This window comes from Dama dama, chromosome 14 (assembly GCF_033118175.1).
Source record: "Dama dama isolate Ldn47 chromosome 14, ASM3311817v1, whole genome shotgun sequence".
In the NCBI taxonomy this organism is placed as follows: Eukaryota; Metazoa; Chordata; class Mammalia; order Artiodactyla; family Cervidae; genus Dama; species Dama dama.
The window spans coordinates 22,478,746-22,501,873 of NC_083694.1; the positions used below are offsets into that span (position 1 = coordinate 22,478,746).

At 38.4% G+C, this 23,128-nt stretch overlaps 1 long non-coding RNA gene across 3 annotated transcripts in view; it reads left to right on the top strand.

The window, feature by feature from the left end:
- The first annotated feature begins 5,728 nt into the window (after positions 1-5,728).
- The window catches only part of LOC133069581 (uncharacterized), a 48,904-nt gene continuing 31,504 nt past the window's right edge, over positions 5,729-23,128 (top strand). For all 3 annotated transcript variants that reach the window (XR_009695907.1, XR_009695906.1, XR_009695905.1), the window contains exon 1: positions 5,729-5,987. This is a non-coding gene — a long non-coding RNA (uncharacterized LOC133069581). The remainder of the gene's footprint in view (positions 5,988-23,128) is intronic.

Here is a 23,128-nt window from a genome sequence, read left to right on the forward strand (position 1 = left end):
AAACAAAATAAAGCCACCTTGATTGCTGACAAGTCTTTCAACAGTGGCAGATGTTGTGGAAGTGGACGTTAAGAAATTCAAACAGGATACCTTATTACATATAGAAGTTCTCAGCCCTCAGGAGTCTGCCATCAACTGGTTTTATAACTTGGGATTACTTTATTCACTGGGTCTTTGTTTCCTCAACTATAAAACGAGGAGTTGGGACAAGAGGATCTATGAGCTTCTTTGACAGTCAGTAACTATCTGATTCATTCTAGAGTCTCAGCCAGTTCATTGCAGAAAAATGATCTTCCTGTGTGAGAGATAAGTCTCTTTACTCAGCTGAAAATGCAAAATTGCCATTCTTTTGCAGAATATTAAATTTAGGTCCTACTGGTTTCAATAAATATTTATGAGAAATAGATTCACAAGTAGTCCTGGATACCAGTGTCATCTTAATGATAGTTTTGTAACAGCACGGTCATTATAGAGCACAGTAAGTCCCCCACATATGAACAAGTTCCATTCTAAGAGTGTGTTCTTAAGTCCAATTTGTTAAGTCCAACAAAGTTAGCCTAGGTACCCAACTAACACAATTGACTCTATGGTACTATGAAAGTTGCCCAGTTGTGTCTGATTCTTTGTGACCCTATGGACAGTAGCCCACCAGGATCCTCTTTCCATGGAATTCTCCAGGCAAGAATACTGCAGTGGGTTGCCATTCCCTTCTCCAGAGGATCTTCCCAACCCAGAGGTTGAAGCTGGATTTCCTGCATTGCAGACAGATTCTTTACAGTCTGAGCCACTAGGGAAGCCCTATTGTACTGTGATAGGTTTATAATACTTTTCACACAAATAATACATAAAAAACAAACACAAAAAAGGAAACCATTTTAATCTTATAGCATAGTATCTTGAAACTTACAGTTGTAGAGTACAACAACTGGCATACAGGGACTGGCATCAAGTGAACAAGCAAGAAGAGCTGGAGTCCTGCTGACTGGAGGAGGAACGGGAGGTGGGAGATGGTAGAGCTGAAGGATCGTCAACAATAGGAGACAGAGGGCAAGCTGCAGTTTCACTTATGCCTGCCATTGATGGGATGAATGTTCTCATCTTTGAAAGTTCACAACCTGATGTTTTGTGTGAAGGGAACTTACTGTATACTAAAGAAGGGCATGCTTACAAGAGGTGCTTTGATCAGAAGCCAACACTATGTCTGACACAACAGAGGAGTTAGGCCAAGAAGAGGCAAGGTTTTTCTCTGGGGCAGCTCTGCCAAGTCAAGCTTTCTCTCATGCTTTAGGGGGAAGGGTGTGGAAGGCATCTGCTGAGGTCTTCCCTTTGGGTGTCTATACAATGGCCTGCAGGCACTAATCAACACACCTGCAACGTCTTGTCAATGCATACACACCGACAGCTTTTAATAATCTCCAGCTGAAATGATCCTAGGTCCTGGGTGAATCTACCCCCTTAACATCTGGGAGGAATCGCCACAGGAACACAGGATCGAAAGACTCACCCTCAGGAAATAGGTATTTAGTACCTTCTTGGGAGGCTCTGGTCTTCTTTGCCAGAGTTAATGTTGATTCCACAAACCCTGGTATTCCAAATTCAGGCTTAGTCCTTTGATTCTCCATAAGCAGGTTGCCCAGCCATGGTGCACAGTCATCTTGTGAGATTCAATTAGGAAAACTAAAGGCCATATTAAGGACATCAGCATGAAAAAAAAAAAAGAGTTGTTCCTGAAATCATGCAAGAGAAAGAAAGAGAGAAAGAGGAAAGAGGAAGAGAGAAAGAAAGGAAGGATAGAAGGAGAGGGAGAGGAAAAGCAAGAAAATAAGGAAGGAAGATAAAGAAAAATGGAACCATGAAATTTAGGATTAGTGGGCAAGTGTAGCTGGACAATTTTTACATCTTTTATTAGGCTCAGAAGGAAACCTCTTTAAATATTCTGTTTCATTCTGAGTCTGCCTGTGATGAGTGCCTACTGAGAAGTTGTCCGTGTTAGTGCGAGTGTAGGTAATTCCAGGGGGAAAGTCAGGTCTGCTGGTCTAATGTTACTTGTATTATTTCCTGGACCTACGGTAACAAATTACAATAAACTGCATGCCTCAAATATAGAAATTTACTATCTGGAGTTAGTATTTACAGTTCTGGAGACTAAAATTCTGAAGTCATGGTGCCAGCTAGGCTGATTCATTCTGAAGGCTGTGATGGAGCATCTGCTTAATTGTTCTCTCCCAGCTTCTGCTGGTTCGCTGGCAATCTTCTGTGTTCCTTGGCTTGTAGGTGCATCACCCCAAACTCTAATGTCTAGTTCACATGGTGTCCTCTGTGTGAGTGTGCCTGCTTAATGTTCAAATGTTCCATGGATTAGGCCCCAAGCTGATGACCTATTTTTAACTTGATCATCTCTTTAAAGATTTATCTCCAAATAAGGTAATATTCTGACATACTGAGGGTTAGAGGATTAACATATATATTTGGGGGGATACAATTTACCCCATAACATTATCTTTTCAAGTCACCCTGGGTAAAATGTAATAGTCTTACTGTCTGTCTCTGATCAATCTGTTGGGAAAGCGTTCTATCTCCTTTCGGTTTATGATGGACTGAACTAGTAAAACATTGTATTTTTCAAAGAAGACTGGTAAAGCTTCTCCTTTCCCAGATGCTCTTCTGCAATATGGCACTGCCACTTTCCATTAAGACATGGAATCTAATTATCCCCTCGTCAATCATGGCCATTCTACGTGACTCAATAGATTGCAGCAGGAACGTTGCTATGAAACGCCTGAGGTTAACTTCCATAAGGAGTTTTGCAACTTCCACCTGTACCTCTTGGTAGCTTGGATTTCCTCTTCCTATGAGGAAGCCCAGGGCTGCAACGGGAGGCACATGTGAAGGGAAAGCGAAGGTTCTTTAGCTGAACTTCCAGTTGACAAACGCTGTCAACTGCCAACCATCTGAGGGAACCATGTTGCATGCCTGGCCCAACAGAGCTTTCAGGTTGCAGTCCCAACTGACATTTGACTCAACCAACACTAGGAGAGATGCCAAAGAACAGCCGTGGAGCTGAGTCCCAGTCAAACTGGAGAACTTCTAAGTGATAGTAGGCAATTTTTGTTTCAAGCTATGATGTTTTGGGGGTTGTTTGTTACATAGTGATCAATAGAAGAGTTGATCCTGGTGCTTGAAGAGAGAGGGGAAGCATTTTAATACTTTCTGGTTTAAAAGATACAATTAGGATATAATCATTTTCATTGCCAGAACATTTCTCATTTTACCAAGTGATTTACTACTGGCTTTTGAAGCAAGGTTTCTTAGTACATATAGAGTGAATAAGAGGTAATTGTACAAATGTGCATGGATCACTCTATGGTAATATATATTTTGATAGGATTAATACTTAAATATTTTATGTGAAATTGTATCCATCACTTTCTCATAAATGACAGTAGAATTCTAAGCCTAAATCCCTGAAAACCTTGGATTCAAGGTTTTAAATCCAGTCCAGAAAGTGTACCCACATTTCTTAAAATCAGGAATGGAAAGAGTTTTTCTCTCTTTTTGTTTTTTAAAATTTTAGGATCTGCTTTGTAAAGGAATAATAGATTCAATATTTTTAAAAAGTACCAATTTTAACTATAAAAAGGAAAGACGTGTGAATTAAAATGTATGAAAATATTTTTTTTTGTTAAAGTCTTTATTTTTTCTTTTTAATTAGTTGGAGGCTAATTACTTCACATCATTTCAGTGGGTTTTGTCATACATTGATATGAATCAGCCATAGAGTTACACGTATTCCCCATCCTGATCCCCCCTCCCACCTCCCTCTCCACCCGATTCCTCTGGGTCTTCCCAGTGCACCAGGCCTGAGCACTTGTCTCATGAATATATATTTTTGTGTGTCCTCAAGAATTAAATAAGGAGAGAGAGAGAATTAAGGGAAAGTAGGGAGGAGGGACTCTGGTGTGTGATCCCTCTGAGTTTTATCAAAGTCGAGACATTTGGGATGGAATTAAGCACTACACAACTCTAAAATGCCATTTTGGTATGTGTCCTAAGGAGGAAGAGATTCATGGCATACATTTACAGAGGAAATCCTGATACAGGATTTCTAAATTCCTGAGCTGTGTGGTGGGAGGAATTATTAGGTAATTTATACTTTAGATATAGAACATTAATCTCAGTTTCACAGCAGGCTTAGTGAAATAGTAATCCTTTTTTTTTTTTTTTCAATGAAGAGGGATTTAATTTATAATTTTTCTAGCAGGAGCATTAAAAAAGTGATATGTAATCATCGAGTGATGTGTCTAGAAATGATTGTTAATATAATGTGGTCCATCTCCTGCACTGAGTTATTCAGTTGATTATGATTTAGTCTCTTTAGCCTTAAGGTTTATTAACAAAACTCGTCATAGGATATCTTCACGGTTTTGTGTAGAGGAGAGGAGAAGGAGGGGAGGAGGGTGAAGGAAGAGAAAAGAAAGCGTAAAAAGAGGAGCAGAGAGAGGACAGCTTTCACAATTGTCAGCAAGTTTGTAAATGGCAAAGCCTAAGACTAGAATATATAATTCTGAATTTAGTCTTTGAAGGTACACGGCCCTAAAAGTAGGAAATGCCAGATGATGGCTAAAAATCTGCTCTAATGAAGCTAGTTTTCTACTTCTCTACTGAGCCATGAGCTTACACTAATCAAACAACCAACCAAGGAAAAATAAACACACTCACTTAATCAATTTATTTTTATTGAGCATTAACTAGGTGCCTGGCACTAAGCTACATTTGGACAGGCAATGATGAGAAAAAAACACACACAGTCTTTGTCCTCGTGGAGCTTATAGTGTCATAGGATAAATTTCAAAAAACCACAAATAGAAATTGTGAAACTGAAACAGTGATAAATACTTTGAAAGAGACTAAGACAGAGGAGGATGTTATCCCAGGATTTTGCAGTATAAGGGTCTTGGTGTGCGTTCCTGAGATCATATATAAGCTGTTACATTGCTGTTTTCTGTTTATTTGTATGTATAAATTTTCAGAAAAGTCATTTTGCTATAGATGTCTTAGTATTACTTAATTTTTTACTAAAACTGTTTTTTAAGACCTATTCATCTTGCCATGTATAATATGTACAACCTTTAAGTCCTGCATAGTATTTCATGGTGAGTATTTATCACATTTTGCTTATCTATTTATTGAGTGATAAGCCCTGTCTTAGATTGTTTGGGTTGCTACAATAAAAATATCATAGACTAGATTGGTTAAACAACATTCACTACTCATAGTTCTGAAGACTGGGAAATCCAAGATCAAGGTGCTAGCAAATTAGTTCTCTAGTAGGAGTCCATTCCTGGTCCATAGATGGCTGTCTTCTGGCTGTGCCTTCACATGGGGGAAGGGATGAGAGAGCTTTCTGGGATTTCTTTTATAAGGGCACTCATCTCATTTATGAGGACTCCTCCCTCATGACCTATCACCTCTTGAATTTTGAGAAACATACACATTAAGTCCATAGCAAGCCCCTAGATTACCTAATTGTCCCTGATACTGCAAAATCCTGGGATAATATCCTCCTCTGTGATAGTCAGCGTTTAATCAGAAAAGCAGAACCACTAGGAAGGGTTAAATGATTTACATATGGTTGTTGCTTCTGCATCTGGTACTGGGCCTGAAGTCAGGAGGGCAGACAGTTGGGAAGGAAAGATAGACAGGAAGTAGGGAGAGCAAGGACAAACTGGAACCATTGAGGGTGACCAAAACCAGCATCACTCTCTTGCTACCTCCCAGCCGTTGGTGGTGCAAGTGGCTTGCAGCAGAAGCTGGAGCCCTTTGTCACACCTGGCCCAGGATTTTGGAGAAGTAGAAGAAGGAGACTCAACAAGAGTTGGAGGGACTGTAGGCTCAGTTTCTGCCTGGAAGATGCTCATTTCTAGGGTAGCCTGGAGAAGTTGAAGAAGGAAATCTGGCAGGAACAGCAAGAAATGCTGGCCAACAAGGTGAGTGAGCAGATAGGCAACAATGTGCATGAACTACTTTAGTGTTTGGTGCATGGTGATGACTTTCCAAGTGTGAAAGATTATGCTGGCTGCTTCTATTCTGCCTTCCAAATTGCGCAAAATATCCCCATGACCTAGAGTAATTCAAATTAGACCGAAAAAAGAATTCTTAGAAAAGGAATTCTAGCTTAAGGGCTGTTGTTGTTGTTGAGTTGCAAAGTCGCGTCCAACTCTTTGTGACCCCATGAAAGTCTTAAGGGTGTCACGGTACAAATTCACAGTGCACATCATTGTGTGTTGTGGACCTGGGCAGCTTTTTGTGGTGGATTTCTCAGAACTGAATTGCTCACTCACAGGAGGAATATGGACCCAATTTGACTACCCAGTGCCACACTGCCCACCAGAAAGGCTGTACCTGGCTATAATTTCATTTGCAGAGCTTAGAGTTACTGTCTCTTAGCATTCAACAACCTCTGTACTTTGGTCAATCTGAAACTTTTCTGATCAGTCAAGTGTTTTAACATCACTGCAAATACTGGTTAACCATTAGAATTTCACACTTTTTGAATTGCCTGTTCATACCTTTTCCCCATTTTTCTACTGAAGTTTCTATCATTTGCATATTGATTTTCAGAAAGCTTTTTGTTTTCTAAGTATTAATCATATATTGCTTTAGGTGTGGAAAATACCTTTTTCTAAGTATCTTTTCTTAATTTTCATTTTCTGTTAAATTTGTCAGTGGTATCCTTTGTTAAGCAGAAATTTAAAATTTTGTTTTAATCAAATATATTAATTTTCCACATGATATTTTCTGTTTTTAGGTCACTCACATTTCCTTTGATTACTCAAATCTATGGCTTAGTCTTCCTTTTGATGCTATTTTTAAATAATTTGGAAGAATTTGTGGAAAAATCCCCAGGAGAGAGTAGATGAAAATGAAAGAACTGTAGATAAAAGAGGGAAAAGTAAATAAATTTGATTCCAATTTCAAACTATTTTTATAAAGGTGATCATATCATTTGTGAGTAGAGACAATTGCTTTCCTTCCTTTATACTCTCTCTTCACTTTGCTTTTTTGTACCCTATTGGTTTGGCTAGCACCTTCAAGATTAGACTTAATTAAGGTGATGAGCAAATATCATTACCTTATTCCTGATTTTAGGGAGGAAAGTATTCAGTCATTTATCATTAAATATGACTTTAGCTGTAGGATTTTGTATATGCCCTTTGTTAAGCTGAAGGAGTGACTTTCTGTTCCTAGTTTGGAAATTGTCATGAATGGATACTTTTTCAAATGCTTTATTTGAACCTGTTGGTTATCATGTTTTTCTTTGTCTGTATGGCCAGTCATATTGATTAATTCTCAAGTGTTGCCAACCTTGCATTTCTGCTGGTCCTTTTTTTAATACCTTGATCTCACAGATATCTCTTGTTTTAAAAACCTCTAGTTGTGTTTTCTTTGTTGCTAAGCTAGATTATAGAGTTTATCAAGTATATAGTCTTGAGTATTTGCTGGAGTGTTGTGTGTATGTGTGTGTTTGGGTGAGAGAGATGAAGGGAAAAGGAAAAAGGAGAAGGGAGTTTGGAGAGTGGAGAAGGGAAAAGGGTTTATGATTGGCATTTTAGAACACCTGGTGATTAATGGTATCTTTTTGATACTGAGTCCTTCTGATGAGGCCTGGTTAAAAAGGTTAAAAAGCCTGATTGGAAGTCAGCTTCTTGAGTGACTCTTGAAAGTTTAATTGTGACTACTATGATATAAAATAGAGTAAGTGCTTTGAATTTGCTGGCAAGAGGCTTACAAATTAAGATTTTTTTTTGGCAAAAAAGCCAAAAAGCAAACTATATAACAAAAACTATATATGTTACATATATATAACTATATAACAAAATATTCACTTTTTTTATATATATATACATTTTGTTATATATATTTATATGTTGTATATGTTTATATATACAACTATTGGGAGAATGCCTACTTCTATAACATCATGGGAAATTTTAACTCAATTTTCTCATAGAGTGACAGAGTCAACTAAAAACAAACAAACAAACAAAAGCATATACATGTGGACAGTATTTGAATAACTTAAATATCTCTCTTGGGGATATATATATGTGTTAAGTCATGCATGTGTATTTATGTGTATATATATATATATATATGTATATGTATATATGAGACAAGTATATAAGAAGTCTCAAACATTAAAAAAAAAATCACAATTCAATGCATTCAGAAGTAAACACAGAAGGATATCCAACTCTGTTTTCCCCAGAACATCAACATCATTTATCTATAAATTTAAACATATTAATAAATTCATGAGAAAAGAGAAAATTAAAATAGAAATTGTAAAATATTCAGAACTAAAAGAAAACAATTAGAGTTTCTAATATCTATGGGGAAAAAGCCAAAATGTTTCTCAGGGAAAATTTTATACTCTAAAATGCATATACAAAAGAAAAAATGATAAATAAACTAAGCTTTTAACTTACAAAGCTAGAAAAAATAACAAGCAAACAACAAAATAAACATAAACACTAGTGATTAAGAGGCAGAAAAGAGTAAAGATAAGAATAGGAATTGAAGAGTCAAAATTGAGTTGATCAATAACCTAGAAACTAGATCTCAGCAAAGACTGTGACAGGTATGATAAAAAAGAAAAGTAATAAACTACCTAAAGAAGTTAATAAAATATATATAACTCTACACTCAAATTAAAAAAAAAACTTAAGAGTTTACTAAAACAAATTATACTAGTACCTAGATGCATTGATCAACTTTTTAAAAAAATACACATTATCAAGATTGTTCTGAGGAGAATAAAATTGCTATGACCATAATAACCTTAGAAGAAATTGAAACAGTAGTTAAAGGTCTACTGATCTACCAGATTTTAATACCTCTGGGCCAAGATAGCTGTATGTGTAACTAAAAAATCTAAAGGCCAGCTATTTTCAATCATATAAATCATTTAAGAGCATAGAAAGGATGGGAACTTACTCAATTATCTTAATGACTCCAGGATGACCGTAATACAAAGGTAGGAGAAAGGGCAAAGCAAAATTTTTGATCAATCTGTTATAACTGCAGGTATAAAAATCCTAAATGAGATTACTAAGAAAAAGAATCTAGCAATGTGTTAATAGAATAACCTGTGGTCATTAAAATTTACCCTAGGAATGCAAGAGTTATTTGATATTGTAGCAAATTATGTTTAGACTTAAAAAAGGCTAGATTAAAGGAGAACCCCATATATTCATTCCATTAGTTGTTAGAAAAGGCTTTGATATGTTGTAATACTTATTTTCCCCATGAAATTAAAAGATGCTTACTCCTTGGAAGGAAAGTTATGACCAACCTATATAGCATATTTAAAAGCAGAGACATTACTTTGCCAACAAAAGTCCATCTAGTCAAGGCTATGGTTTTTCCAGTAGTCATGTATGGATGTGAGAGTTGGAGAGTGAAGAAAGCTGAGTGCCAAAGAACTGATGCTTTTGAACTGTGGTGTTGGAGAAGACTCTTGAGAGTCCCTTGGACTGCAAGGAGATCCAACCAATCCATCCTAAAAGGAGATCAGTCCTGGGTGTTCATTGGAAGGACTGATGTTGAAGCTGAAACTCCAATACTTTGGCCACCTCATGCGAAGAGTTGACTCATTGGAAAATACCCTGATGCTGGGAGGGATTGGGGGCAGGAGAAACAGGGGACAAAAGAAGATGAGATGGCTGGATGGCATCACTGACTCAATGGACATGAGTTTGAGTAGACTCTGGGAGTTGGTGATGGACAGGGAGGTCTGGCGTGCTGTGACTCATGGGGTCACAAAGAGTCGGACACAACTGAGCAACTGAGCTGAACTGAACTGAACTGAATACTTATTCATGCCAAAATTTTATCATTTTATTTACAATATTCTTAATCTAAAAAGGGTGTCTACTAGAAGCTTATAGTAAATATCATGTAACAGTGAATCATTAGAAGTGCAATTAAAGCCCAGGAGAGGGATGACAGTGTCTGCCTTTACTAATTCAGTATGATACTAAAGGGGCCTAGACACATGGGCAAGAGCAATAACAATTAAACAAGATGTAAATACTCAAGGAAAAAGAGCCAAATTTTTATTTCATACTGTAGTGTATGCTGTGGTGTGCTCCCCGTATCCTCCTCTTTTAAAACTGGAAAAGCCACTCTCCCAGTTGCAATGACTGGTGATGGATGAAGGCTCACAGCTGGTTGAGTTCCCCCTCCTAGTGGTTGGCTCTTGGCTGAAGACTGCTGCCTTACTCAAGGTCACACCCTGTTCCTGGGTGTGGCTCATATGCAAAGACTGGATAAAGTGAGGGTATAAAGATCTAGTCCTACTGCCTCATCTCTGCAACTCCTCAGGGCCACCCCAGCGTGGAAACTCTGTGGGGGGAAAACCCTGTGGCTTTTGTTGTAACATCATCATAACAACTTCTCACTCTGCCCAGTCCTGCTATTTTACCTTCTTCAACAGGGGCAAATGTAGAAACATCTTCCTAATATGCTTTCTTCATGAAAATGTCCATCTCAGAGTCTACTTCCTAGGAAACATGCTGAGAATTTTGTGATCTCATATAACCTTTCCCAAATCATTATTAAGATGTATTAGTTACTAAGGAAAATATTAAGATGAATAAAATGGTCTATTAAATGACCAGTAGGCCAATACAAGACTAACGTACAAAACTTTGTAGCTTTCCTTTATTCAGCAAAAGACAATTAGAAGATATGACTCATAAAAATACCTTTTACAGTAGTAGCAAAACTATAAAGCAACTACAAATAAAATTAACAAAGGATCTTTTTGAAAAAATTATAAAAAAGTTTACTGAGGTACGTTGAAGACCTGTATAAGTAAGAGAAATATTGTAGAATTCCTCTTTTCCATCATAATAGGAACTGATAATTGATCAGCTGATCATAGCAAGCTTCTTAAGGCATGGAATAATTAAAGACAAGGATAAATACAAACCTGAAGTATTTTATTGCAACTTTCAACATATAAATTTACATTTATTCACCAATATTTTTCCATAGAGCTTAACTGTAAGTCTTACTTTAAACAAGGATTGATTGGAGTTCCTCACTGACTTTTTTGCATAAATCATATCCATAAAGGCGGTATCTCAAAGTTCAGTTTCCTTTTCTTTGAAGTGAGACTAGTAGCTGAAAGTATTGATGAAGCAATCTGAGAGCAGAATCCTCCTAGAATTTCACAACTTCCTTGTCCTAATATTTGACTAATTTCTCTTTACATCTAATTTTAGCAACTTCCCCTCATTGAGTCTTTTCAAAGTGTTCAATTTCGCTTTGGTAGAAACGCTAATTTTCTCCTCTTGCATGATGTTGGTTTGTGAAATATTTAATTAAGTTGCATAATAATGTTAACTAGAGCAGATGTCACAAAAGGGTGTGTAAGCTGTCATCTCATTTAAAACGTGTGGGTGTTCTGGGAGTGTTCTAGCTGGGTGCATTCAGAGTATAATGGGTGTCCATGAGTATATTTCAAGTAATTTGGTTGTGAAGAGTTTGACTCAATATTGCAAAGATGTTAATTCTTCCAAAATTGCCTCATAAATTTAATGTGATTGCCGGAATTTCCATAGAACTGATTCTCAAATGCATGTGTAAGAGTTTTAATAAAAATAAAATTGAGAGCAAAAAAGAGAATTGGTCCTACTAGAAATCAAAACATTATGAGTTTGTAGTTGCTATGGGAGAGCATGAAGAAATAGATCAGAACAAATAAGAAAGAAATTAGAACAAAGAAACAAGTATATGCATGTATAAACATTTGGAGATAATTCCCTGGTGGTGCAGTGGTTTAGGACTCTGTGTTTTCACTGCTGAAGGCCTGAGTTCAATCCCTGGTTGGTGAACTAAGGTCCTGAAAACCTAAAAAAAAAAAAAAAAGGAATAAAAAGCAACATTTGAAAGTAATGGTACTGGGACAATTGGCTTTCCAAACAGAAAAAAATTCCAGTCTCCTGAACTTTATGGGTTAAAGATCCAAATGTTTACATGTGTTATAAAATCTCAGGAATAATTTATTTAAAAATACAAAAATAAAAGGAAATACTGATAAATTTATTTGATAAATAAAAATAGAGAAAGAAAACTTCTGTATAACATAAAAATACCATAAATGAAGATAAAACGCAAACAGACTGGGAGAAGATTTTTGCAACACATTTCAGAGACAAAGTATTTGTCTCTGAAATGTATAAAGGATATCAACAAACCAATACAAAAAAAACCAGACAGCTGAACATAAAAATGGGCAAAATATATAAGTGAATTTTACACAGAAGACAAAATATAAATGATCAATAAAACATGCAAAGATGTTCATTTTAAGTACATAGCATGAAAAGAAAGACTTCCCTGGTGGCTCAGATGAAAAGAAAGGAAACTTCGTTTAAAATGGAGCTGGGAAACCTGAAGGGGGAGCTCTCACACACACACATCACCACTTCTTATAGACCCCAGACTTTTCAGCGCAAGCGGGCCACTGCCTGCAGCCAGTGAGGAAGAGCCACCGCTCCCCCTGTTTCCTCCTTTCTTCTGTAAAGGTGAGCCCCTCCCTTGTTCTCTAGTTCACTTTTCTGAAACTGCAATTCTCTGCTATTCCTAAACGAACTCATTTTGCTAGTATATGAACTGGCTCTGTTGTTTTTTAAAAGGTCAATATTACTAATTAGGAAAATGAAAAAGAAAACACAAACTGTATGAGACACTATTTTTACCCTTCAGATAAGCATAAATCGAGTTAACAAACATATAAGTAAAATGGAAAGAATGATAAGAACCAGGAAGACTGTGAAGAACCAGGTGCTCCAACATGCTGCTGATGGTTTTGGAGGCTAACCGAGCAGTATTCAAACAAATTCGTATAGTTTTTTTTTTTTTTTTTTTTTTTCATTTTCCTAGTTAGTAATGTTGACCTTTAAAAAACAACAGAGCCAGTTGATATACCAGCAAAATGAGTTTGTTTTCCCTCAGAGCTCAGTTGGTAAAGAATCCACCTGTGATGCAGGAGACCTAGGTTTGATTTCTGGGTCAATTCCTGGGTTGGGAAGATCTCCTGGAGAAGGGATAGGCTACCCACTTCAGCATTCTTGTGCTTCCCTTGTGGCTCAGCTGGTAAAGAATTTGCAGGATACCTGGGTTTGATCCCTGGGTCCAGAAGATCCCCTGGAGAACGGAAAAGCTACCCACTCAAGTATTTTGGCCTGGAGATTTCCATGGACTAAGTCCATGTGGTCACTAAGAGTCTAACACACCACTTTACTGCCACTTGCATGAGCAGTATTCATTAAAATTAAAAATACATAGACCCAGTAATTCCCTTTTTTCATAAAGAGCCTACACTTTCACGCATGTGTAATGAGACCAGTTCAAAGGTGTTTGTTAAAATCATAGTGAATTGAATAGCCCACAGATAGTACAAAGCTCAACAAAATGCATTAAATTCATAAGACATCCTATTCTACAACATTTGAAAGAAACAGACTGGCTCTTTGTGTAATAATATGGGTAGTGGTAAAAAATGTTTGTTCAGTGATAAGTAAGTACTGATTGACACCTATAGTAGCAATTTCTGTGGGTACATGTATAATTAGAAAAAAAATAACAGTTTAAAAATCATAACAGGGCAGCAATGAGTTGAAATAAAAAAGGAGTCTAAATTTATTGTTTGTGGTTTTTTAAAGGAGCCTATATTTATGTTTTACTTGTGTAACTAAAAGTTAATTTTAAAAAGTAAGAGTGAACATACCTGAATTGCAAGCCCTTGAGGAACAGGACAGATAACCTTGAATTTTCAGCATAAGCCCAGTGTCTGACATAGAGCGCTGCTGCTGCGTAGTTACTAAGTCGTGTCCGACTCATTGCGACCCCATGGACTATAGCCCACCAGGCTCTTCTGTCCATGGAATTTTTCAGGCAAGAATACTGGAGTGGGTTGCCATTTCCTTCTCCAGGGGATCTTCCCAACCTAAGGATTGAACCCACGTCTCAGATTCGGCAGGGAGATTCCTTACCACTGAGTCACCAGGGAAGCCCTTCTGACAGAGTTGTACTCAGTAAAGTTTGGTGAAATGTTTAAAGAGATGAGTGGATTAATAGATGAGTGGTTAGACGGGTGAGTCACTGACATGGTGAGCTGACTTGGGCAGAGTTGGTAGAGGGATGAACCACATATTTTTTAAAAGTCTGACAACCTTGCCACTGATGCTTTCTTGAGAATAGTGATGGGTGGTGTTAGTCTGCTAAGGCTGTCATAACAAGATACCACAGACAGGGTGGCTGAAAAACAGACATTTAGGGACTTCCCTGGTAGTCCGTGGCTAAGACTCTGAGATCCCAATGCAGGGGGCTGGGATTCAATCCCTCATTAGGGAACTAGATCCCACATGCCACAACCAAAGACCTGACCAGCCAAATAAGAAACAAAAAATGGGTTTATTTTCTCATAGTTCTGGAGGCTGGCAGTCCAAGATTAAGGTGCCATTGGGGCTGGTTTCTGGTGAGACCTCTTTTCCTAGCTTGCAGATGTCCACTTTCTCTTCATGTCCTCACATGGCCTTTCCTCTGTGTGTCTGGAGAGAAGGAGATGTCTCTGGTGAAAGCGAAAAATCTCTCAGTTGTATCCAACTCTTTGAGACCTCATGGACTGTAGCCTGTCCATGGAATTCTCCAGGTCAGAATATTGAAGTGATTAGCTGTTCCCTTCTCCAGGGGAATCTTCCCAACCCAGGAATCGAACACAGGTCTCCTGCATTACAGGCAGATTCTTTACCATCTGAGCCACCAGAAAAACCCAAGAATACTGGAGTGGGTAGCCTATTCCTTCTCCAGCGGATCTTCCCAACCTAGAAATTGAACCGGAGTCTCCTGCATTGCAGGTGGATTCTTTACCACCTGAGCTACTGGGGAAGTCTCTGGGGTCTCTTATTATTACTGTAAGGACGCCAGTCTTATTGGATTAGGGCCTTATCCTTAAGTAGGGCCTTAGCCTTAATTCTGGTGCCAAGAGTGGTTCTAAAAGAACACAGTCTTGAAGATGAATTTTCTACTTGATTCTGGATTTTATAGAGTTGGTTCTTTAATTGGATTAGATTTGAAAACAGTAATGACTCATTTCCAGTAGTAAAGAACACTGATTCCAAGGCTCCATCTAGCAATAGAGAAAGGAAAGAATGTCACCATTGACACTTCTGATCAAACATGTATAAAAAGCAAGGATCTGGGTGACCATGTATGCAATACTTTCAAATGTGTCTGCCAAACTAATGAGTACAGTGGGGTTGGCTGACTGCTCCTTATGTTGCTGGACAATGTTTGGGAAAGGAAAAAATGGGATGACCTCACAGATTCCCAGTCCCAGCTCAAGGGCCACATTAGTGAACTGGAAGCTTCTACATCTGCTCTGATGGAGACTCATCTCCTGGAGCCACTGGACTGAGAATGCTAAGAGCAAACCAGAACTCTCCTGCTAAAGGCTAGATTACAATGCAGACTGAATCCCTAGCCTCGTGGAGTGTCTCCTGGTAGAGTGAGGACAAGGTTTGGGAAGGAGTGGGGTTCTGGTAGTTGGGATGGGAACGTGTGGGAAAACCTTGATGGACCTGGAGACATCGAGCCCTGAAATTCTAATGAGTCTTCTTTGCCATTAGAAGGAGACTTTCCACCCCTATCAGAGGGTCTCAGGGGATTAACCTTTAATTGCCTGAGGAAACTGTAATTCTTTGAGGCAGCTTCCTTGCAAGACAATGCTGATTTTCCTCAAGACCCATCCCACAACCCCTCTTTGCTTCTAGACCTATAATTTGATTCCAGTCCCAGCAGAACCTAAGTGTTAAGTGTTAGTCGCTCAGTTGTGCCCGACTCTTTGCGACCCCATGGACTGTAGCCCACCAGGCTCCTCTGTCCATGAGATTTTCCAGGCAAGGATACTGGAGTGGGTTGCCATTTCCTTCTCCAGGGGATATTCCCAACCCAGGGATCGAACCTGGGTCTCCTGAACTACAGGCAGATTCTTTACTGACAGAGCTACAAGGGAAGCCCAGAACCCTAAGGGTGGGGAACAAACTATGAACAAGACAAAGAGGTGTGTTACACTCTCAGAAAACTCAAGGAGTTTTCTGATTTAGACAGGCAGATATCTGGGGAATGGAAATTAAGAGAGCCTCATCTAATAGGCTTGGTTCCTAAAAGACGAAGAAGAGCCATGAGAGAGTTCCTCCTCCCTCCACAAAGAGGAAAGGCCACTTGAGGACACAGTGAGAAGACACTTGTCTTCAAGCCAGGGAGAACTGTCATGAGAAACCAATCCTGTTGACACCTTGAACTTACTTTCAGCCTCCAGAGCCACCAGAAAATAGAAGTCTTTTGTTTAAGCCACCAAGTCTGTGGTATCTTGTTAAAGCAGCCATAGCTGATTAATACAGGAAGCTAAGAAAATATCTGGATAGCATCACTATCAGGCTCACTCCATTTTTTCACTACTCTATTATTTTTTAATTAATTTTTATTGAAATATAGTTGATTCATAATATTTTACAGCAAAATGAATCAGCTGTACATATAAATATATCCATTCTTTTTAGATACCTTTCCCATATGGGTCACTATAGAGTATTGAGTAGGCTTTCCTGTGCTATATCATAGATTCTTATTAGTTATCTATTTCATATTATGAACGTGAAAGTGAACATTGCTCAATCATGTCTGACTCTTTGCGACCCCATGGACCATATAGTCCTTGGAATTCTCCAGGCCAGAATACTGGAGTGAGTAGCCTTTCCCTTCTCCAGAGATCTTCCTAACCCAGGGATTGAACCCAAGTCTCCCTCATTGGAGGCAGATTCTTTACAGCTGAGCCACAAGGGAAGCCCCTATTTTATATATAGTAGTGTGTGTATTCCACTATGTTAAAAAAAAAATCACCAAATTTTTTCTTTTTACTTCCAAGGCACTTTGTAAGCAAACTTTTCCTTGACAAGTTTGAGATCACTAGCCTGAAAGTGTATTGTATTCTCTTTCAGAGGAGGATAACTAAGGTTTGACTCTAGAGGTTGACAAAGGGCTACCTTAGGATCTGGGCAAGCTCATTCGCCCTCTCTCGCACTTCTTGTGTCCCAGAAGTTATGGACACATAACTTGTGTCTTATGTTTTTTGTTTTGGCAACACAGGGCTATTTGCAGTTATCTGTTCTTCCTGATTAATTTGTATTCTTCATATACAACTTTGTTTAGTATCACCGGCTCCATCCATCTTCCTGGAGGCTGGTCCTCCTGGAGTGAGTTGGATAACTTTCAGCCTGGAACTTATTACAATGTTTTATATATTATCTCTGCTTATATGTATTTTTCTTTGTGGATGGGAAACGTCTCAGAAATAGGATTTTTGACTCAGTTTAGTATTTTCCAAAGTTAACATGCACCCAAATTACCTAGAGATTTTGTTAAAATTCAGATTCTCATTCAATAGCTCTGAGATGGGGCCCGCGATTCTGCATTTCTCACAAGCTCCTGGGTGATGCCAATGGCACGGGTTCTTGGTCCACAATGAGTAGTGAGATTTTTTCCGTGTTTTCTGGTGCTTTAAGGATTCAGAACAACATGGCTGCTTATGCAAAGAGAGAAAGCTATTAACTATTATTCTTTATGTGTGTGGGTGCTAAGTTGCTTCAGTCATATCCCACTCTGTGCGATCCTATGGACTGGAGCCCACCAGGTTCCTCTGTTCATGGGATTCCCCAGGCAAAATTACTGGAGTGGGTTGCCATGCCCTCCTCCAGGAAATCTTCCCAACCCAGGGATCAAACCTGTATCTCTTGTCTCCTGCATTGGCAAGTAGGTTCCAACTAGCACCACCTTCAACTCTGGCCTCAACATTAAAACCACATGAGGAGACTTGAAACAGTTCTATTGCCTATGTCCCACCCTTAGGAATTGTGATTCAACTAGTTGGGAGTGGAGCCTGGACCTTGGTGGGTTTTAAAGCTTGGAAAGTGCCTCATGGATTAAGAACCACTGCTTGAGTCTGTAAACTCTTTGAAGATGGGGAATTTTCCATATTATTCCTGGTTCTATCACAGGGTCTGGGGTACTGGAGCCACTTAATGTAAATTGGTTGAGTAAATTAACTCCATAATCTTGGCTGGGGCTCAGTGTTTCTCAGATGCAGTCACATCTTCGGGGTGGGCAGAACATTTTCTTAAGAAGGAAGGTGGTGCTGGATGTGACACATTTATGAGGTGATGAAGTCAAGGGTGAGTGTGTCAGGGGATGCTGAATTAGGAAGGAAGTTGACTCTATGACATCTTACAGCTCTGATGTGGGTGGTAGAGGGGCCTCACTAAGGATGTCAGGGCTTTTAAAGTTATTGCAAGAAAGAAGCTTTGCCCAGATTATATTCCAAGTAACCTCCTTCAATAGCAAATAACCCCTGCCAGCAAGGAGCGGATTTAAATGAAACAGTTGATTGTTTAGTCCATTTATGCATTTTAAAATACTGAACGTGGATATATGTAGGCCAGGTGTCTTAGCAAAGAGGATTATTGGGAAACCTCTACTGATCTCCGAAGACTCTTTTAAATAATAAGATTTCAGATGCTGAAAAGGTTAGAACAGTCTCTAAGAAAGGCCTTACTAATGAATAAAGAAAAAAAAAAAAACAAACCCACAACAGCCCAGAAAGGCTCTTGGCATCAGAAAAAGGGGCAAATAGTTATTTGAGAAGTAGTTCGTGGTAAAGGCAGCCTTGAGTCGAGTGGCTTCTGGGAATATCCATTGGATAAGGTCCAGCCAAATGGCCAGTGGCTGGAGGTGGATGGGTGCCGAAGCCAGAGCAGAGCATCTCAGGAGAGCCTATTGTTGAATTTTTAGGAGTTCTGTGAGCTAGTTTTTACATAAAGCCATTATTAAAACTTAAATTATAAAAGCTTATGCTGGAATAAATTATATGTAAAGCAAACTAATAAATACTCAAAACTCTTTACTTCCTAATTATTTTACCACATTTCACTATTATGTAAACCCTGGAGATTATTTATGTCTCTCGTAACTTTATGGTGGAAATATTGTATGATGGAGTACTACTGTGTATTTCTTTCCTTCTCCATATTCAATGATGTCATGATGGAAACTAGAGTATTTACAATGCAGAAATAGATAAATAATGCAAATAAGGGTTTGATTCATTGTTTTTTTGACAGTCTTGTCTTAGGAAAGTAATGGATAAAATGTTAATAATTCATATTAATATGTTTATATTAAAATGTGTACAGTGTCTTTAGCTTTTACATTATGAATAGGAAAACCTGTTGCAATAACAATTCCAGGGTTTGAAAATTATTCCAATTCAGCAAAGTCACCCAAGTAATTGACAAATGAGTGAAGTTCTAAATCTTAATTGGTTCACTTTTTGTGATCCTTAATCACTTGTTAATAATGTAAAGCAAAGTATCAACCAACATTCATGTGAAAAGTACACTAATTGGTTAATTGAAGTCATAGGTTGGCTATGAAAAAAAAGTTTAGCAAAAATTGATGAAGGCATTCTGTGAGATTCATTTGGCTGTATGGAAATTACAGTTAAGAATATTGGATATTTTATTACTATTTGAAAATTACATCCTATAATAATTTTACAGCAGTAAAATTTATAATGAATTTATGTGTGTATACATATATGTATGCATATATTTTTATTTTCAGAGAAACGTTTATTAAGTATTGGGTTGGCCAAAAAGCTTGTTTCAGTTTTTCTGTTCTTAGGGAATGAAGTTTTTGGCCAACCCAATATTTACCAGCCTATTATTGTAGAGGTAACTTGTACTCTTTGCTAAGAAAACAAGGAAGCAACTATTGTAGAGTTTATCTGTATTCTTTGCTAAGAAAACAAGGAAGCAACTATGCTTAGAGCCAGAATGTGCTTAAGTATGTGAGACTATCTGGGTTCAAATCTAGTTCTGGGTAACTTTGAGTATTTACTTAATTTTATTGTGACTTAATTTCCTCAGTCTGTACAAGCTACTTCATATGACTGTTACGAGATTTAAATGCAGTAAGTAATGTACAAACACTTAGAGCAGAGTCTGGTGGTACATACAAAATTATTATATTTTCATTATTAGAATGAAGGGAACAAGGGCCTTAACTTCTGTTCATAAAAAGATCTTCTGAACTTTTATCCACTGGTAAAAAGAAAAGAAAATGATGCTCGTGGGGAAATAAAATGGTGGGTCTTGGTTGTTGAGAGAAGGTTGGCAGATGTGTTCTGATTTAAAATTGGTTTTCTTTTCTGATTTGGTGCAAGGAAAGAATGAGACCAATGATGGACACTAGTTTTGAGCCTTCACTCTTTCTTCCCGGTCGCATGTCTAGCTCTTGCCCCTAACATCCTAACACCGAAAGACATCACATTCTAGACACAGCCTTGAAGTGTGAAGGGTTAGGATTAGTCTATCGGCACCACTCCAGGTGGTGGCTGGGGTGTTAAAGTCTCACTGACTCTTGTACAACATTTGAGGGGGCAGATGAATTTCAGGATTCAGAATTTGGGAGGTTTAGAGAGCTCTATGATGCATATATTGTCTATTGTGTCAAAATCCTCAATAGGTTTTGACGCAACAACTGCAGTCAAATACATGGATATTTCTGTGGTGAAACCATTTAATATTCTCACCAGGTCACACAAATAAAGACTATAAATAGTCTCACGTCAGTTCAGGTCAGGCTTCACTACCAGATGAGTTCAGATCAGGTGAAATATTGCCAGCAAATGAGTAATGAAAAAACTTGTGGGTTTGGAAAATGGCTGTGGCCAAACCTGGCAAGTCTGCCCAGAGGACTGCCACCTTGGGAATGAACGTGTTTTTGTCTACATTTTGTATAGTTTTGCCGGCCTGCAGCCCAGTCCTCTGTTCCACCCATGTTCCACTCCCTGGTTCCTCCTCCTCCTCCCATCAGGAGATTTCTAGAGGGAAGAACTAGGACATGTACTCCTTTTTCTTCACGTTATTCAGTAGCATTTTTATCATCTCCCATTCCTATCAGACAAGGAAAGAGGCCTGAGATTGTGTGAGTTTGACCTGGAAGTTGGGTTATATAGGATACACTTGCCTGGCAGAGTGACAAAGAAATAGCAATGGGGTAATCCTATGTATTTGCAGTTTCCTGGGAAAGGTAATGATTCAGTTATGGAAGATGGTTTTTATGATTTGCAAAACCATCAATTCTGGATCTTGGGGATGACCAAATTCATTTAGAAGCTGATTCTGGGGATCGATTTGGATTTAACCTAAAGTCTCGGAATGGAGTTTCAAAGCCAAGCATCACTTCTGGGAACTTGGCTTTAACAAAATCAAGAAATAGCACAAGGGTGTGAAGGGACCCTGTTAGTGGTTGTGTTACGATGTAAACCTTTGTTTACATGTGGGCAGAGGCTGACACCCAAGAGAGTTGAAGGACTGGTTCAAGACCGCAGATCTAGGACTCCTTGCTGGACCTCCTGACTGATCCTGTTTGAATTTGGCTGAGAGAATAAGAGAAGCTGATAGCAGGAAGAGAACATGGATTATGTGCACCAGCCAGCCACCTCTCTTCCTTCTTTATGTAGCCCGGAGAGCTTAAAGGAGCTGGAGATACGTTTGCTGCATTAACCTTCTGCAGTGGGCAAGTGTCTCTTCCTGACTTTTAAAAACGTGAAAATGATTCAATAATAATTCAAGATCCTGGCCTGGGGCTTATGCAGAGATTAGAGAGAATGCTTATAAAGTCTCTAGCACATATTTTCTACCAAAGAAGTGGTGGAAACTGTTATATTAAAAATAAGACCAGTTAATTGTTTTGACATTTGATTATGTGTGTGTGTGTGTGTGTGCGTTTAAAAGACCTTCCTAGACAGAATTTCTGGAAAATTGGGAAAATGGGAAAATTTTCAATGCTGTCACTTCCAACTGTGACAGGCAGCCCAATCACAATGAAATAATTACGATTATTAGTCTCTCAGGAAATGCATTGTGTTTCTATTTATATGAAACTGGACTAAGGATTGTTATTATGCTGCCTTATGTAATGGAATTACTCAGATTTCAATAACTTATCTTTAAATACAACATGATTTTTGTCATAACTCTTGTAAGGCATTTTGGATGATTTGGATGCCAGCATTTTAGAAGTGACACTGATGTTTCCAGGATCTTTTGGGAGGAGGAAGTTCACATCATCATGGGATGAAGCCACCAGAGAAGAGTCAGAGAGGGGATTCCAGGGCTCCCACCCCGGCCAGTCGGCAAGCCTTCCTTTTGGTCTAGGATCACTCTCTATTCCCTCTGCCCTCTTTGTCAGCCTCCAACAGGAGAGAAACAATGGAGAGGTGAGAGGGAATTTGCTAGTCTTAGACCCAAAGCCTGGAGGCAGCTATATGACTCAGTAAATGATTTGTCATGAAGAGGAAAAATGACAGGGCTGGACTGAATTTGTTAATTCATCAGACTTTTAATTGAATATCTATTATGTACTATATGTTAGCCATAGAGTTGACTAATTGGTTCATGAAGTTCACAAATATTCCCACAGAGTATTCTAAGCTAAGGACATAAGAAGGTTAACGGCATTCCCTCATAAAATCCTCTATGATGAAAACTGCACTTACTTGCCACTTTGCCCTGTTGGTTCTTCTTCCAGATTGACCCACAACCACAGAAGATAAACTGGGTCTTCTTTGATAATAAAGTGATTGTGAGCGATATCTGAGGTCTGGGATCTACAGTGCTGCTCTTTTCATTCTAGAATCCTGTCCGCTCATCGCTTGAGTCTAGGGTCAGTGTGGCGGTTTTTCTGCTGATTTGTCTAGAGTATCCTTTTCAGAAGTTTAAAAAGCAGAAGCAGGAGTAGATTCTAACTTTAGAAGGACCAAACTCATAGGAACTGGGTAATTTATAATTTTTATAGAAAACAATATTTTAAAATTTTACTTTCAAAGCTATCCACCCACTTCCCTTTGACTGATTAGCTACATCATCTAGGGGTCAAGATAGATTCTAGGAAAATTCTACATTTTATTTTTCTCATACTCTAAGACATCATAAAA